The sequence below is a fragment of the Aythya ferina genome, assembly GCF_964211825.1.
Source record: "Aythya ferina genome assembly, chromosome: 13".
Classification (NCBI taxonomy): Eukaryota; Metazoa; Chordata; class Aves; order Anseriformes; family Anatidae; genus Aythya; species Aythya ferina.
The window spans coordinates 5,072,187-5,087,902 of NC_140311.1; the positions used below are offsets into that span (position 1 = coordinate 5,072,187).

Consider the following 15,716-nt stretch of genomic DNA (forward strand, 5'->3'; position numbering starts at 1 on the left):
CAAAAAGAAAGCTGAAACAAAATCACAGTTGTGTCTAAAGACTATCTGAAATATCCTGATACAAAGCTTTGCATGTGTAACAGAGAGCCCTGCTCTAACATCTCTCCTTAGGACTTGGCACTGGAAACACAGCCTTTCTGCCTCTGGTTTACTCCATGTGCCATTTGGCCAAGCTGTTGGCGAATTGTGCATTAACACAATACTGGCAATAACAACAACCAAAAAAAAAAAAAAGGAAAAAAAAAAAAAAAAGGTAATGATGCATGGGTGAACATCATGGCAAAAACATCTACTGTCAGTCTAAACCTTGACCTTAGTTATAGAAATGTCAGCTTTAGTTGCTGAATTCTTGATGTGGGAAGAATTTACAGGAGAATTTTAAAAAAAGTTATCAAAAAATAAGTGTTGTCAAATAATGACTGTTCCTTTATGCTGCTGAGTATTCTGCATCTACAGAATAGTCATAGAACTCATACAATTAAAAAGATAAGTAAATAAGGAAATGGACAGCCAAGAAATAGGTTCTTTCATGCAAATTGTGTCATCAGATATGGCACTTGTCCTTCCAACAAGTTTACAGAATCATTACAGAATTCTATGAAGTTGGTTCAGATTTCAAACTACTTTTTAAAATAAACACAAGATTATAGTTTTCTACAAATAGGTCATTGCAATTGCTGTTGAACTCTTGTGAAATTATCCAACAATAAAGTACCAATTTATCTGTTTCTAAATTGACAGAAAGTTACATTATTGTCTCTGCAACAAGGTAGAAAACATTCAAGATTTTTCAAGACCTTTTCCCAGTGGAGAAGAAATCAATTAAATAGAATCCAGGTATACATTAAGTATAACTTGATTTAGATTCACACATAAGCTGTGTATCTCAAGTATGAGAGGACCACAAGAGACAGTGTTTGAAACAACTTTATAGAACAAAACAGTTTTCAAGTGATGACTCTGCTTCAAGTATTCAAGTACTCCATTCAGATCAATTTACCTTGCACAACTCAGAACACTGCATAGGAAAAGTGACAGGAGCACTTTGCATGTCTTCTGCAAACGCATCATTTATTTAGAGTTTGGAGAGTCTGGAATATTCACCTATGCTGTTATGTTTTGCAGTTTATAAGGTACCATTTGCTTCTAAAATAAGAGCAAAGTGCAAACTGCTTTTTATACCTTTGTATAATATGCCACGCAGGAACTATTACACAGATCTATTGGAATTCATACTGATTTCTAATACAGCAAGTATAGTCATTTGATTACAAGTCTGTATTTTTCTATCATTCTATCACACTCTCAAAACAAAATAGATAGCAAAGCTATTTTAAATATAATTTTTATAAATTTAATCCCCCTACAGATTAATATTACATCACAAGGAATATATAAAAAGGTGTAATACTTAAAAAGAGTCAGGCACTGAAAACTCGCAGATGCAGATTTCTCCTTCTAAGCCAGAGCGAGTATGTTTGTTCCTTTTCATGAATTATAAGAACACTTTAGGTTTGCCATAAGTCTTGATGAATTAATTTATATGGTTATAGTATTGCATGTAAGAGAGATAATTCATGTAACATTTTTAGAAGTCACATAAATGTTCAGCTGTTCAGCACTCTTTTCTTTGCTGAACTTCCCTTATTTAACAATGACATCAAATTGTTGGTTTTTTTTTTGTGGTTATTTTTTTCAAATTTAGTCAGCATAATTTTTAAACTGTTAAATTATTGATAGATGAGGTTGTTTATTGCCACACAAGGAGTTTATCACACAACTGTTGGTTCAATGACTATCCTTATAATAACAAAGATCATTCTTTATAGGTTAGTATTGCTCCCTGCATTAGCCTTGCTGTTTTCCTGCTGCTTGATAACAAAGAATCACAGAATCACAAGAAAACATAAAATGCCTGATGACAGACATACTGTGTATTTCTGACCAAAAGCTTCTGCTTTACAAAATTACTTGAACATTCTCACTTCTAAATATCAGATGTCCAAAGAAGCAGAAAGACTGATAAGCACGCAACTCCATCAAAAGCAAATACTTCCTTTCAGATAAAACAAGAAGCCAAAGTTAATCTTTTTCTAGTGCTTAATACTATGTGAAAGATATTTTGCTATTTAACTTCAAGTCACTTCTGGAGATGATCCCATGTTTAAACTGATGTATTCCTTGTTGCTCTATGTAATGTGTTCAGTATATCTGTTGACTAAAGGAAAAGCATTAAGCCATTAGGCACTGCAATTGAAATATAAAGCCATTGTAATCATGGACATCATGCAGAAGGGAGAAAAAAAAATAAACAAAAAATAAACAACAACAACAAAAAAACAACCTATCACCCCAGATATCACACTGGCTGCAATAACAACCAGCTTTGGTATTTGTTAATCTTAGTGAGACATTGTTTTTGTGTAGGTTCACATTATATTTCATTCAAAATACAGTGTGTAGAAATAACATATGGCTTGGATGAATTTTGAATCTTGCATTAGTGATACAGCCAGGAAACATCACCTTTGTGCTACTATCTAAGAAGTTACTGTGAACTTTTCTGTGTATTGTGAATAACCTGGAATGAACAGACAGAATGAGTTCTTTAGGCTGGAAACATCCCTGAAGTATAAAGGATAATTGGACTTTTATGACAGCAGCAGCGGCAAGCAGGACAAGCTCACACAATGTGGTAAAATAGCATGTGAGGCACAAGGATAAAATAACAGGAAAAAAACTATTATTACCACTCCCTTGAATATGTCAGGACCCTTTCCTGCTTTCCTTGGAAATGATTACTCAAAAAAGCACAGTAGAGGATGCAATGGGGCTGGGGGACACACGGGACACCCCAAACCAGCAGTAATGACATTCAGCCTTTAAAACTTCACCCAAAGAAAAGGTGAAGATGAAGAACTAATGCATCAAATACTATCTAGTTCTTAGATTTTTCAAAACCTCATCTCTTTAGGAAAGCAATACAAGTTATTTCAGTACAGTAGGCACATTCCCAGAATAGAACAAGAAGAAATTGGACCCTGGGTATACTTTTCTTTAATACTTATCTTTTGTACTTTCTTTTTAATCCTGCTCTGGAATATTTTAAAAATTTGAAAATTCTTGACTTAGTACGTTTTGCACTTACAAAGTAAAAGTAGTACAAATAAATACAACTCCTCCAAAATACAAAAACTCCAAGTTTATTTCAAATAAAAACTATTTTTATTTAAGTGTATTAACAAATAAAAAGAATATTATTATCTGAAATCAATTTATGAAAAATATTTTCTTCCCTAGAATAGCGAGTTAAAATAACCAGGTAGCTTTATTATTTGTGGAACTGGTTAAGAAAAGTAAAAGCAAGCTTTGGATTTGTAAATGATAAGCATATTGGAACAAAACCCTGTCATTTCTATAAATTCAGGTAACTATTCACTACAGCAGGTGACCACTTGCTGTTGAGTCATAAAGACTGTTGAGTCTTTATGAGCATTAATTTAAGTTCTCAGAAGGCCAAGGTAAAATGAAGTGCTGTAATGATTCAGAGGCATTCTAATGACTTTGGAATACCATCATATGATGTATAAATTATGCTTACTTTGTCATCTGCACAGATTAAGGGCGACAAATGTAATCTCATCTATGTCAATTGGAAAGTTCTGCTAATCTCATTGGAAACAGAATTTACTGGGAAAATTCATAAATTACTAAGACAAGATGAAATTTAGAACCTCTTGGGTTTTTTTGGTTTATATTAAAAAGCACAACCATTAACATCTGCCCAAAAGATCCTGTGACTGAGCTAGCATCAACATTATATTGTCATTACACAAACCAACTGAGATACTTCAGAAAGCTTCTGAACATTAAATCTACTTGAATAAACATGCTACCAGGCAACCTCTTGCCAGCTCGATTCTCTTAAGTGTCATATGATCCCATTGGCATTTCGTGAATGGTGAGAAAATTTGATTCCATAAATAGTAACTGCTAGTCTTCAATTGAAATACCAACCAGAACTCGAGCAGTGCAATCAGAGTGAGCTGGCATGCAGAACCAGTACTGTGGGTCTTACTCTGTTTTTTATATTTTGACAAAATCAGGACCCAGGAACCCCCCAAAAAATTCACCTTTCCTCCCCCTACCCCTCCCACCTCTGTTCTATATTTCCCCACTCCTCTTTCTAAGCCTTTTTTTATCAACAAAATATTTCTTCCTTTCTTTCTTTTCTTTCTTCCTTTTTTTTTTTTCCCTTTTTTTCTCTTTTTGTTTATTTACATTAATATAGTGTTTCTTGAACAGCACCCAGGATGTTGTTTTTGCACATCCCACTTTCCCAGAACTGTGCAAACACTACTGTAAATTCTAAGGTTCTAAGGCAGAGATTTTGCATGACACAGCAGTATAGGAATTGAATTTGCAGTTGGCAATAATGAGAAACAGTCTCCTTCCATAGATGAATCATTCTGGACAAACATATTTTCTGGACATGTTCCAGGACCTCAATGTCTGTCATGTAAAACTCCGTGCCTAACTCATAGCCCAGAGTCTAAACTAGAAAAAGATAACTACAAAGAGCTTGTCTGGAAGCAAAGTCCACATCATGAAAATTCAAATAGACCAGCAAAGATTATGCCAACAGACTACTTATCAAAAGCAATCCAAGCAAGGAGAGACGGCGCAAGAGAAGTGAATTCATGCATGTTAACCAACTAACAGCAAGCATTTGTGATCCCTGTTTTAGACAAGTAGTTTTGGATCTGTAACCCAGTAGGACCACATGGCAGAGCACCCTGCCTGTCTCACCTGATATGGAAACACTTACAATAGCATTAGGATGACAGTGCTGTAGCAAACTACCTCAGACTGAGAAATGACCAAAGAATTTAGAAAGACACACCATGCCAACTGCACACCTGAGATACCTGAAATTAGTCCCACCTGTAGCTGAGTTGAATGCCAGCAGTTTCCTGGGAGTGCTTCATTCTTTCACATATTGAATTTGTCACAAATGAAATCAGCCTTGTTTGAAACCAAAATCTGTGGTTGCCTGTCAAATAAAACAGCACCTCAGTTATGGTAAAACCCATCAACTTTTTTCCTTAAAGAAAAAGCAAAGGCAAAGCAAATCTATGCTCAAGCACAGAGAGAAGCATAATTTGTCCTGCTGTTCTGTATCTTATCTACACATATATACTATAGGCTGAGTTAAATAGGCATTAGATGCCTATTTAAATGCATTAATATACATTAAATAGGCAAATACCTAGGGTCTGACCACTGAGTAATAATGCTTGTATCTATCAAGGAGATACTTTTCTTCAAAATCACACATCTCACCTTTTCCATTTCCACTTTCCATTTCTGTTGTTTTTCAATTGAAGAACTGTGACAATACTGTAAGTTTTCTCCAAAACACTAGCTGGAGGAATCCATCTCATTCTCTTGGCAGCTTTGGGAGCTTGGCCTCTTCACACTTTCACCTTTGTGAGAGAAATCCCTCTTTCCACCTTCCAGCTGACTCATCCAAAGTCTACAGAGCAGATAAAAGAGCAAGCAGTTGAGCCTTGGCCTCTGAATTCGTTTTTAGCTCCCTATCCATCAGAGTATCTTTTCTTTGAAGAAAGTTTAGTGAGTTCATACCTTTCCTTACAATTTGTTCTAAGAAAGAAAAGAAAAGAAAAAAAAAAAATCCAACACTAATATGAGTGTCTATTACAATTAATCTGTAAGGATGATAAAAATTCTAATGAGGTTATAACAGTAGCTTTACCTCATCGCTATCTTAAAATCTTTCTGAGATAGCAGCAAGAATTTAATATCATACACATGCTACATCATCTCAGCTCTTACCACTTGTGTCATTTAAGCTAGTTACAAGTAAGGCTAGGTAATAACAGGATTTAAATTTCTAGCTATCCTCTGCACTGACTTTGTGAAATGTTAGCAGTGACAAGAACAGTAGGACTATCCTGGGATATCCTCTTGATATTGTATAAAGTGCTCATTTGGACAACCTTTACCATAAGAGTAAAAATCTTTCTAAGACCTAACTACGTGCATTTTTGATGTTGCTGAAAAACAGACCAGGACAACCTACTTATACCACCAGGCAGATTAGATGACTCACTACCTGAATTCAAATCAGAATATAAGCTGATGTAACTTGGGAAAACCAGTCTGAATATACATTTAATGACAAGAACTTTATAAAATTCCCAGGGAAAAAAAAAAAAAAAAGGTTAAAGAAGGAACTTTATATTTCCATATTCATATTCATAGTTCAAAACTACCCACATTTAACTTTTTAATTCAATGGGGTTTCTAGACATAATTACCAGCCAACTTAAAAAAAATACTGTATTGTCTCTTCAACTATAAATATACTTCAACAGAATCAGCAGAGATGACAGGGGATACTGCATGATCTGCTTTTGAATTTACTAGTTTCACTATTAATATTAAATACACATGTGTTTTTGAAGTGTAACTTGGAGTGGAGTTGTTAGCTCTGAACAGTAATTGTTTTTCTTGCCCTATTAGATCACCTTGAAACAACTGTATACCTCTATCTTCATGCAAAATGACAAATGATTATTTAATGTAACTGTAAAGAGAACTACATGAGTGTTTTAGGCAACGGTTTTTTGCATTTTTTTTCCCATCATTTAAAAATAGTTTTTCATGATTCATCACTTAACTTGTTATTCAAACCTTTTCCAGAGGAACTATCAGACTCATAAATTATTTAATGGAAACTCTATGTTGAACATGTTTTACCTCACTTCGTACTACTGATATAATCACATTTTAGTCTAGAAATAATAACTAAACCCTTCTTTGTAAAATTGAATTACACTGAGTTTTTTAATCACCTGGTGAGGAAAACTACAAAGAGGACTAAAACTACATTGAATACCTACAAAAATGAAGTATCACAGTAACATCTCTGTTCTTTGCATATCATTTTGATCTGTACGAATAAATCATGTTCTTCGGCTGTTTCAGAACAAAAGGGGAGGAATTTTTCTTTTAAAGAGTTAATTTGTAAGCCCAAGAAAGAGCATCATTCTTTTAACTATTTACCAACTTTGTCTTGAATCAGGCTACATTTAAAGCTTAGATGTGAAGGAAAAATACTATTCCTAGGGGGCATACAGAACCCAATAACTTTCTTCTTCATGCTTAATAATCTTGTATGTGAGGGACCAATCTAATTTGTGGAAATGAATTGTACCTTAGGGATATGTTATTTCAACCCAAACTGAATATACTATTCATTTTGAAAAGTAGCAATAAAGATTATATAAGATGTAATTCATTATTTTTCTAAATGTTCCATGATTCCACTGGGAGGTGAGACTTAAATAGCTTACAGGATGCCTACCTTAATTAGGTTGCTTTTCAAATCTAATATAATTTTAAAATAAAAATGTCACTCAAGGGAAGTATTCCATTTACAAGGATGATTAATGAAGTTTAAAGGAAAAAAGGGGATAGATCCATCGGTAATATAATGTGAAGGAATATGAGAGGGGGACTGATGCACATTTAAATGGACATGTACATATATGTGACTAGCTATAAGCTACATACAAATATCTGTCTTATGTTTATGCATGCCTGCACACACTCACAGAAAAAGGCAAATTGTTACCAGAGCAACCATGGTCAATTGTTTTTCTGTCCTCCATCAGAATTGGTTTGCATTTTTGTTAACATATTTTAGCAACTAAAAGCTTGGAAAAATTTCTTGCATAAACAGATTTATTTAAGCTTAATACTCATGTTTACATTTGTAAGAATCTCTTTTTCAGCATTACAATAAAAAAAAAAAAAAGAAGAAAAAATACTTTTCATAGATTTACAAACAGTTGATGGTAAGACACTGAAGTTGTAATTGAGGTACTTTGCCTCAATTACAATGTTATATATGTTAAAATATTGGTGTATATGCCACAGAAAAAGTAATTTCCTTTTCTGTGTGTAGAGAAATACTTCAGTTTCTCAGATCCCAGAATACAGTAATTTACATAAATATTGACTTTTAATGATGGCTGTGGTCAATAATCTAATTTGTGGACTGCAGCTCCACTGTAATTTCAGAAGGAACAATAAAAGTTTAAATTTAGGAGCTTTAATTCTCAGTGTATCCCTTTTTGAAGGCACTTAGTACTAGGCTTTATAAGGCTTCAAATAGCTTTTTAATTAAGTACTTGATTTCCACTATTACCATGTACATTTAGCACTCCATGTACCCAGTCCCAGTTGAAGTTTCTGCAAACTGGTGGCAAAATTTGAAACTACTGGCCTTACCTATTCTGTATGCCAGTTAACCTATTAAAAAACATACCCTAAGAAGGGGTATGTTGTTAAATCTTGTTAAAAGATTTGTATATCTTAGGTAACTATGGTCCTTTTTCATACATATATATATATATATATATATATATTTTTTTTTTTTTTTCTGTGAAAAGGTGTAAAAACTTGTGAGTCAAATCAAACACTGCATATAGTATTCTATGATAGGATCACTCATGTCTTATACAAATGACCAGTCCATACTATATTTCTGGACTATACTTAAAACAGATTGATGTACATTATTAATTACAACCTGTTCATCAGACACTTTTCCAATAAAGATATATATATATTCTGCAGTGAAATGACATATAATGGTTAGGTTTGAAAACAGCATTTTTCCTCATAAATGGCAATGGGGATTTTGTAATACAATTTCATATATAACTTTGATTTTAATAGATAATGTTAAGAAGTACTTCACTAGATCTGTGAAAAAATGTTATTAGCTTTTTTCTTGATGGGAGACTACAATTTTAATCATTTTTGGGTCAATATTTTTTTCTAGTGTGCTCAGAACAAACAACAGATCTTGTTTTGAGTCAAATGAAACATTAGTTTTAGCTGTATATTGTAACCTTAAAATCTGGTATTTAATTTTAGGCAACTTTCTCAATGAAACGTCATTTCAAAATTAAAATGAAACAAAACAAACCAAAAATGTCTTCATGTATCTTTCTTTTTATATTTTAAAATATCTTTCTGGAATTTTAGATTATTTTTTTTGTTGTTGTTTGTTTATTTATTTGTTTTGTGTGTGGGTGTTTGTTTGTTTTTTTTTTGATAATATTTTGTATTGCCAAATGAAAAAAAAAAAAAACTCAAAAGTTTTTGCCAGTCTATACAGAACTGCAGACCCAAATCATTGTGAATATTTCACCCAGCTGTGAACACCTCTCTGTTTCATAGCCCACAGAAGGTGACTGTTACCCACTGCCACCAATGAAACACCAAACAGCAATCTTCCTATTTCCTCAAAATATGAGGATGTAGTAATAAGTAATTCTGAAACCTTGACAGAGTTAGAAATAACCAGGATTCTTTTGTCAATGATCAAAACACATTTAACCAGTTCCACATAGCAATTTGTAAAGCAAATAGGTACAGTGATGGATTGTCGTGCACAAGCATCATATACCCAAATACTGATTATTTGCTTTATAGTATAATATTCTCTATGTGTATTAATATGCAGATTTAAAATGAATTACATCTTTTGTTATGATTAACATTTGATATATCTCATTTGACAGATGCCAATCTTTGTGTATATATATATATATTTAATTTCCTTTGTTTGTCTTCCCTGAGTCTATTGTTAGACTTCTTTAAACAATTTACTAAACTTGTCTTTTCTCTTTGGAAAGCATCAAAGTGCTTAGGACACATCTGAAATGTAGCATTTTGGACACATCCCACGGTAAAAATCCCATCCTACCATAGCAGGACTTTCAGCATGCAGAAACAATCCTTTTTTTATAGATGAGAAGATCTAGGAAAAGTAATAGCACCAGAGCTCACCGTTAACACATTTACCATTCAGATCTATGCATATTCATGAGTCAGTCAGTCACCTCTTTCTCTTTGGCACTGATTGACATTATGAACTGAAGGGAAAAGCAGCTTTTGAAACCAATACAGAAACTTCTACAGCAACCATCCAACATCTCATGTTAATAACAGGAGACTCATCAGGCAGTAGTTGAAGGAAATTAAAAATACTGCTACTTTACACAGTGATAATAATGTCCTCCAGGCTAGGGTGAACACATTTCCCAAATGCAGTCCTGACTTCACTGCTTATTATTCCAGATCTGCAGGCCTACCCTGTCCCTATTGCTCATGCTTCCTCTCTGTGCCAGAATTTTCTTCAGGAACAGTTCAAGCAATATCCAAGGCTTCTCTGCATGGCCCTTTCAGCTCCATGTCTTCCCCCAGGAAAATGCTTCTCTGTCCTTGCTGTGCAGTTCTCACCCAACACCCTGGAAGCAGCTCTTCCTCAACCTGGAATATTGTCAGAGGTTTATAGGCCATCTTTTTGAGCTCCCAACTGCCCCCAGCCTGTCCAGCAGGGACAGAACATGGATGGCTCCTTGTGCAGACATGAGTATATGGCTGTAGGGTCACTGAGTGCACATACTGCTAAGGAACACGGAAGGTCCATAGAGGACAGGAAAAGAACAGGGCTGGTGAATTAAGAGTTGCCTCCCTCTCCCCAAAGTACAGCAAAAATATTGTACACAAAGGAACAAGTAAATCACTGTATGACCATGTCTTGCAGCAGTCCCAGACCTTGCACCACCTTCTGCTTCATAAGCATTTTATGCTAAGTAAGGGTCACAACATCTGTACCAGCTACTTCCAAGACAAGCTCAAGGGACTTGCAAGGCTTGAGAGAAAGGAGTAGATCAATAAAGCAAATTGCAAAGCTCTTTTTGTCCTCAGTATCCCTGTGTTATGCTTGGTAGTGTAAGAATGCTCTCCAGTTCTTCATTCTTATTCTTAACCAGAAAATAGTTTTCTTTTCAAGGTGGCTTCCTAATAACACAAATATTTGAAACTAAATATGGAGGTTTAGATTTTCAGTATTCAGATGGGATTTAGCTATGGTCACTACAGCTTGGATAAGTGTGGGTCCCCAAAGGAAAGGAGAAATTTCAGTTGTAGAGATTTTTGTTTGTTTGTTTTGGTTTGGTTTGGTTTGTTTGTTTGTCTTGTTGTTTGTTTTTTTTTTTTTTTTTTGCTATCATTTCCTCTCATTTTACAGCCTGCTCTTTGATTTTCTGTGCAAGAAAATCTGTCCGTCTTATCTGTAAAAGAAGATAAGGACACATCACAGTACAGTATTTTGAACCAACTCTTAGCCTCAGACTCTGCTCTAAGGTCTCATTATTCCCAGAGGATGTAGATAGAAATGTCTGTCTCAGGAGTACAATTTTTTTTTTTCCTTCAAATTATATGACAAGTCTTTAAGAGAAGTTATTTGTCCATTATGCTACAATATGTCTAGAAAAGGTATCCATCATAACTGAGGAAAAATCATTCATTTTCAGACCTGTCGGTCTGAGCAGCCAAATAGGTAGCCCTCTCAGCATGGAAAAATACAGGCAACTCATCCTCCATTAAAGTTCAAAAAGGAAAAGCTCAAGTGCATACTCAACCTATATCTGTGTGGTTCCTGAAAACAAGCAGTTAACTTGATAAAGTTATATTCTACAATCACAACTTACCCCTTGTTTGTGATATTCCAATGAAAATTAAACTGTAAATGAACTGTATAGTGTAAGAACTGTAAGTATATAAGAAGTATAAGAGAGAGGTTAATGAAACAGTATTAGACAGGTGCAGCGAAATCATCATGTTTTGGAATGCATAGAGAGATTCGTCATATAATGTGATGATTGCGTTAACCGCTTCTCTAGCAGATGTCTTACATCACATTCCAGAAAGTACACCACTATTATAAAGTAAAAGCTTTACTAGTTCATTTTGTAATATAGATTTTTACATGCCTCCTTAGATCAGATTACTTAATTAAAACATCACTATTAAGTAAAACATACTATAACATTACTATTAAGACATACTATAAAATATTACTATTATTTGTAAATATGAAAAAATATTAATTTTTAATAAGAAATCTAGTTGCACAAGTTAACTAAAAGTAGAAATTGTGTTTAAATTAGGTAATGATTAATGCTTCCTCCTCCTAGAGGAGGAGTTGAGTGCAATGAAAGGTTGCAAGACCATTTTAGCACTCCGAGTTCCCCAAACTACCTCCCTTCCCTTCTTTTTTCAGCTTCAGTTTCTAGAAAAGGTTTGTGTTCTTAGTTCATGCTACTTCCTGGTCTACGTTCACCTGTTTTTAAGTGGTACTAGAGAGAATAAATAGAGAGCAAAACAGCATTTGAACAGCAGGATTTGAGTGAGCAGGCTGGAAGATCCTTGAGGGATGAGAAGCTTCACAATTCTTAAGTTGTTTTTCTCTGTACAACAGAAGAGATAAGACTTGGTTTTATCTGAACACTTTCTGGACCCATTGTTTTTCCTCTTGCTGTCCTTACAACATCTTTACATAGCTTTGAAGTCAGACACTTAAAGAATCTTAGCAACTTTCTGCCATTTATGACATGAATGGCCTTGGGGCAGCTACAAAAGAGCAAAATTAATGTTTATTTGCCATGCATTTACCATTACATTTATGGTGCATTGATCTTTCTAATGAATCCAAGTTTCAATTACATACAATCACACATACAATCACAATACAATCTTACAAACAAGGCACATATGTTGCTTGTGGTACTGGCAAACTCTTTTGTGAAAAAAAAAAAAAAGTATATATAAATATATACACATAGGCTTGAAGTTCTTTAATGAAAACTTCTTAGCTTCATTAATGTCTCTCTTCAAAGCCTTGCATTAGACATCAAGATGTCTTTGGGCATGCTCAGCCTAAGTGATTATCTCCAACTAGAAGAAGATAAATTGTATGCAAACTCACTATCATGCACATCTCTCTTCTCCTTCACTCAATATAAAAGATAATTTTCATAAGCCCTACAGTTTAAAAGGCGATTTACTTATGTCTCTGTATTTATTTCTTTTTTGGGGACATGGTTGAGGAAGAGAGTAGGAAAGATGTAATAAAGAAGTACATTTTATAGGGAATCTGTAGCGAGGTATTCCCCTACTGTAACAGTACTCTGAAATTACATTCTTTTAAAAATTAGAATCTCAGTAATTTCTAATTTTTGTTTGTATTTGATGCAAATGCATTTTCTGTCCTCCCAATGGTTAAAGCTTTAATAAATGTCACTTTTGAAAGTATTTGAGGTTGAACACAAAGTCTCTCAATAATAATCTGAGACAACATGTAAATTATAAATACAGTAATGCTACTCTTTGATTTACTGGTAAAACAATGTATAGCAGGTTTAAACTCAGAAAAGGACCTTCCACACTGAGAAATGAAGAATGTTATAACCCTGATCTAATATTTCATTTTTTATCTTTTTTTTTTTTTTTACAGATTACAGAAATATTCTGAATATGATTTTAACCCTCATCCTTAAAAAGATATCCACAAAGCTCTAATGAACTGCTGTTTGATTAATGTGAGCCTTAAGGATGTCTATTCTGAGCTCAGAGTGTGTGACCAAAAAATTTTATGGTTTACTAAATTCATTAGTTTGATATAACCTGGCAGTACAAAAAACATTTAAGTTTTTCAACAAACTAATTTTGTTCTCAAGGGAGAAGACAAGCAAGGTGTGGAAAAACAGAAGGTGGAATGTGTAATCAATAGAAATTAAATCAAAGGTATATTCAAGTATGGAAGGTACCATAACCTACCACTATTTTACTGTAAACTTACCTTATTCAATAGCCTGGAACATCAGACCCACAGGTGTGTATTGGTAACTGTATTGGAGGCAAAAGTGAGCCTATTGGAGAAGGAGTGGCAAAAGCACCCTATTGTAACTGGCCCAGAGGCTCTGTGCATCCTTGCCATAGACTACCTCAGGAGAGAACCCAAGAAGGACCCAGAAGGGTACTAATGAGCTTTTGGTATAACTGCCTTGGAGACATAGAAAATTAGATACCTGTCTACCTTGCCTGGTCTCTTGGAGATCCCTTCTGTTGTGGGGTTCCTGAGGGTTGAAGAAGAGCAGGTGCTGATTGCTACCACAACGATGCTCCAGCAGCTATATCTGAGGTATTGATTATATATTGGTTCTATAACCTTGCTAAGACAAACACCATATTCTTACAATGATGGAAATAACCACTAGGTGGATGGAAACATATCCTGTGCCCCTTGTCACCACCTGGAACACTACCTGGACCTTGAAAAGTAAGTCTTATGGTGACACTGCACCCCAGAAAAAGTTCCCAAACAACCTCATAGACACCTGGGCCAAAGAGCTCAGTACTGAGTGGGTATATCACATCCTCTATCATGCACTAGCCTCTGGGAAAATTGAATGATATAATGAAATGTTAAACACAACACTGAAGGCAATGTGTGCGGGGAGATTCAAACATTGGGATTACACATTTAGCAAAGGCCACCTGGTTAGTCAACACAAGGCAGACTGCAAATTGAGGTGGCCCTGCCCAATCAGTACAGAATAAAATCCCTTTAGTGCACATAAAGAACATGCTGGAGAAGACAGTTTGGGTTATTCCTGCCTTGAGCAAAGGCAAACCTGTCAATGGGATTGCTTTTCCTTAAGGACCTGAGTGCAATTAGTGGGTAACGCATAAGGATGGGGAAGTCTGATGCGTACTTCAAGGGGATTTGATTTGGGGAAAGAATAGCCAGTTATTTGAGTTATATGATGTTGTTATATTATACTGTGTTTCATCACTACTGTGGTTGCTATATGCCATATCAACAGTATTATGGTATGAATCACCCAGATAACGAAGACTTAATTTTGATGGAACCCAGCAAAGTGCAACAGTAATAGAATCAGACAAGCACAGCAGTGATAGAACAAGAATGGGCTTCAGCATGCAACAATCCAGCACCACACACCATCTCTTCTGCCCTGAAGGATCGTTATGACAGATGGATCCCAAAGTCATGGACTGAACAAACTCAACAGACATTTTAAAGGGATGGCCCATAGACTAAGGGAATTATATCTGTGTATATATGTCAAAAAACATGAAAGATGGCAATGATTAATTGGGATGTATTGGAAAGTGTGAGACCTGATCATGACATAAATGGTATAGAAGAAGGGATGGATATTGTTCTGATTTCAGCTGAGTTAGAGTTAATTCTCTTCTTAGTAGCTGCTATGGTGGTATGTTTTGGATTTAAGATTAGAACAATGCTGATAACACACTGATGGTTTAGTTGTTGCTGAGTAGTGCGTACACTAAGCCAAGGAGTTTTCAACTTCTCACACTGCCCTGCCAATGAGGAGGCTGGCAATACACAAGATGCCGGGAGGGGACAAAACCAGGACAGCTGACTCAGACTGACCAAATGGATATTCCATACTATATGGAGTCATGCAGAACAACAAAACTAGGTGGGTTGACTGGGAAATAGGGCTGCCACTGCTTGGGGACTGGCAGGGTATCAGTCAGTGAATGGTGAACAATTGCATTGTGCATCACTTGTTTTGTATATCCTTTTATCATTATTATTTTCCCTTCCATTCTGTCCTATTAAACCATCTTTATCTCAACCCATGTGTTTTGCTTTTTTTCCTGATTCTCTCCCTAATCACACTGGGCAGGGGGAGTGACTGAACAGATATGTAGTGCTTAGCTGCCTGCTGGGTTAAACCACAACACAAAGACATCAAATATTACAAAGCAGTCAA

The 15,716-nt window shown here is 35.0% G+C and overlaps 1 protein-coding gene across 2 annotated transcripts in view; it reads right to left on the reverse strand.

The window, feature by feature from the left end:
• LOC311444168 (uncharacterized protein) overlaps positions 1-15,716 on the reverse strand; it is a 384,485-nt gene that overhangs the window by 101,419 nt on the left and 267,350 nt on the right. Inside the window, exons 3-4 of one of the 2 annotated variants that reach the window (XR_014697676.1) lie at positions 5,344-5,536; positions 4,945-5,053 (exon numbers count right to left, since the gene is read on the reverse strand). The exons of the other annotated variant lie outside the window; for it this stretch is intronic. The gene's annotated coding sequence lies outside the window, so the exon portion shown is untranslated. The remainder of the gene's footprint in view (positions 1-4,944; positions 5,054-5,343; positions 5,537-15,716) is intronic. 2 annotated transcript variants of the gene reach the window in all.